The sequence below is a fragment of the Ostrea edulis genome, chromosome 9, assembly GCF_947568905.1.
Source record: "Ostrea edulis chromosome 9, xbOstEdul1.1, whole genome shotgun sequence".
Lineage (NCBI taxonomy): Eukaryota > Metazoa > Mollusca > Bivalvia > Ostreida > Ostreidae > Ostrea > Ostrea edulis.
The window spans coordinates 28613450-28617528 of record NC_079172.1 but is presented as its reverse complement, the minus strand read 5'-3'; the positions used below and the strand labels follow the sequence as shown (position 1 = coordinate 28617528).

The following is a 4079-nucleotide window of genomic DNA, read 5'->3' as shown; positions in this document are numbered from 1 at the left end:
CTTCACTATGTATATACACTGTACTTCACTCTGTATATACACACTCTGTACTTCACTTTGTATCTACACACTCTGTACTTCACTCTGTATATATACACTCTCTATACTTTACTCTGTATATACACTGTACTTCACTCTGAATATATGCACACTCTGTATTTCACTCTATATATACACTCTCAGTACTTCAATCTGTATACACACTCTCTGTACTTCACTCTATATATACACACTCTGTACTTCACTCTGTATATACACACTCTGTACTTCACTCTGTATATACACTCTCTGTACTTCACTTTGTATATACACACTCTGTACTTTACTCTGTATATACACTCTGTATCAGTACTTCACTCTGTATATATACACACTCTGTACTTCACTCTGTATATACACACTCTGTACTTCACTCTGTATATACACACTCTGTACTTCAAAGTATATACAAACTCTGTACTTCACTTTGTATATACATTCTCTGTACTTCACTCTGTATATACACTCTCTCTGTACTTCACTCTATATATACACTCTCTGTACTTCACTCTATATATACACTCTGTATATACACACTCTGTACTTCACTCTGTATATACATTATCTGTACTTCACTCTGTATATACACTCTCTGTACTTGACTCTATATATACACTCTGTACTTCAGTCTATATATACTTTTGTATATACACATTCTGTACTTCACTCTGCATATACACTCTCTCTACTTCACTCTGTATATACACACTCTGTACTTCACTCTATATATACACTCTCTGTACTTCACTCTATATATACTCTCTGTATTTCACTTTGTATATACATCCTCTGTACTTCACTCTATATATACACACTCTGTACTTCACTCTATATATACACATTCTGTACTTCACACTGTATATACACACTCTGTACTTCACTCTGTATATACACTCTCTGTACTTCACTCTGTATGTACACTCTCTGTACTTCACTCTGTATATACACTCGCTGTACTTCACTCTATAGATACACACTCTTTACTTTACTCTGTATATACACTCTCTGTATCAGTACTTCACTCTGTATATATACACACTCTGTACTTCACTCTGTATATACACACTCTGTACTTCACTCTGTATATACACACTCTCTGTACTTCACTCTGTATATACACAATCCGTACTTCACTCTGTATATACACTGTACTTCACTCTGTATATACTCACTCTGTACTTCATTTTGTATAGATACACACTCTTTACTTTACTCTGTATATACACTCTCTGTATCAGTGCTTCACTCTGTATATATACGCACTCTGTACTTTACTCTGTATATATACACACTCTGTACTTCACTCTGTATATACACACTCTGTACTTCACTCTGTATATACACTCTCTGTACTTCACTTTGTATATACACACTCTGTACTTCACTCTGTATATATACAGCTCTGTACTTCACTCTGTATATACACACTCTGTACTTCACTCTGTATATATACACTCTCTGTACTTCACTTTATATATACACTCTCTGTACTTCACTCTGTATACACACTCTCTGTACTTCACTCTATATATACTTCGGTATATACACACTCTGTATATACACACTCTGTACTTCACTCTATATATATACACACTCTGTACTTCACTCTGTATATACACACTCTGTACTTCACTCTGTATATACACTCTCTGTACTTCACTTTGTATATACACACTCTGTACTTTACTCTGTATATATACAGTCTCTGTTCTTCATTCTGTATATACACACTCTGTACTTCACTCTGTATATATACACTCTCTGTCCTTCACTTTGTATATACACACTCTGTACTTCACTCTGTATATACACACTCTCTGTACTTCACTATGTATATACACTGTACTTCACTCTGTATATACACACTCTGTACTTCACTTTGTATCTACACACTCTGTATATATACACTCTCTGTACTTTACTCTGTATATACACTGTACTTCACTCTGAATATATGCACACTCTGTACTTCACTCTATATATACACTCTCTGTACTTCACTCTGTATACACACTATCTGTACTTCACTCTATATATACACACTCTGTATATACACACTCTGTACTTCACTCTGTATATACACTCTCTGTACTTCACTTTGTATATACACACTCTGTACTTCACTCTGTATATATACAGTCTCTGTACTTCACTCTGTATATACACACTCTGTACTTCACTCTGTATATATACACTCTCTGTACTTCACTTTGTATATACACACTCTGTACTTCACTTTATATATACATACTCTGTACTTCACTCTGTATATACACACTCTGTACTTCACTCTGTATATACACCCTCTGTACTTCACTCTGTATATATACACACTCTGTACTTCACTCTGTATATATACACACTCTGTATTCAAATCAATACCAAAATATAGAATACTCATTTGTTTTCTATGTTTTAATGCTTTTATTGGTACATGAACATTTTAGAATATGTTAAATGCAACATCATGACATGTAAAAAGTTATGAATTCATAAACTGATAATTATAAAATACTTTGAACTACAAATTCTACAATTTTTGCCACTTGCTTGGGGAACATAATTAGGATTTCTTTAGAATTTTAGGGCTGATGAACAGCCTGCAATCTTTTGTTCTATATGGTTTAACATATTTCTATATACAGTAAAACTCCGATATCTAACGAATTTCTGTGGACACTATAAAAATTCGCTGTAAGCAGAATTTGCTATTCGTTTATAACAAATTCATAATTCAAATATAATGAATTCGTTATAAAACTGATTTGTTCTACCTGTATAGTAGTTGTATAAGAAAGCAGTAATCGATATACTTTCGTTTGTATTGTCTCTAAGAGAAATTAAGCCTTAATACAAGAAATATACACATTGATTTATATATGATAATTTACCTTGATGGATTATTTAATCACGCAAGCACATATCGAAAGAAAAGTGTCAACAAAATTATCTGCAATACATACAGTCAATCGCAGTTGGTATTGTTCAATCAGATAAATGCAATCAAACTTCAAATCTGATTAACAAGAATAGTAAACAATACCAACAATATATTTGCCAAACGCATGTGTAAGTATTGATTTGCGTTAACAACCTCTTTTGAAAAAATACAAATAATAATTGTGGATCCTTTATGGCAAAGGAAAGCAATATGCTAATCAAAGGCCTGAAGCCCCCGAGAGTTGACACGCACTTCATTGTCAACTGGAATAGGTTATCTTGAAGGAGCAAGTCGTATAGTACTTTATATCACAACAGAAAACACTCAAATAAGTACCACTACTGTGGTTGTAAGAAGATACATGTACTATCCAACAAACATGAGGCCATTGGGCCACATCGCTCACCTGAGTCACCTTGGCCCTTATCTGAAGACTTTCCATATATATTTGCATGTAAAACCTTAGTCCCTATTGTGGCCCCAATCTACCCCTGGAGGACATGATTTTTACAAACTTGAATCTGCACTATGTCAGAAAGCTTTCATGTAAATGTCAAATTCTTTGGCCTAATGGTTCTTGAGAAGAAGATTTTTAAAGATTTTCTCTATATATTTCTATTTAAAACTTTGATCCCCTATTGTGGCCCCAACCCATTCCTGGAGGCCATGATTTGAACAAACTTGAATCCGCACTATGTTAGGAATCTTTTATGTAAATCTCAGCTCTTCTGGTTCAGTGGTTCTTGAGAAGAAGATTTTTAAAGATTTTCCCTATATATTTCTATGTAAAACTTTGATCCCCTACTGTGTCCCCAACCCACCTTTGGGGGCCATGATTTGAACAAACTTGAATCTGCACTTTATCAGGAAGCTTTTATGTAAATCTCAGCTCAGGAAAATCTATGCGAACTTTTCTAGACCAGTGGTTCTTGAACAGAAGATTTTCCCTATATATTTGTATCAGGCTGTCTAGCACACTCAGACAAAAATAAGGATTAATTTTAGGGCTAAAATTACAAAAAATTAGGGCTAAAATTAGGAGTTTCATACCTGAATTTGGGCAGTTTTAGACATTTCAATGGTCTTACTTTTGCAATTT

General features: G+C 33.9%; 1 protein-coding gene across 1 annotated transcript in view; it reads right to left on the bottom strand.

The window, feature by feature from the left end:
- Positions 1 to 2439: 2439 nt before the first annotated feature.
- The window catches only part of LOC125672883 (uncharacterized), a 15030-nt gene continuing 13390 nt past the window's right edge, over positions 2440 to 4079 (bottom strand). The window contains exon 3 of the mRNA XM_048909101.2: positions 2440 to 4079. This exon is cut by the window's right edge and continues 3436 nt beyond it. The gene's annotated coding sequence lies outside the window, so the exon portion shown is untranslated.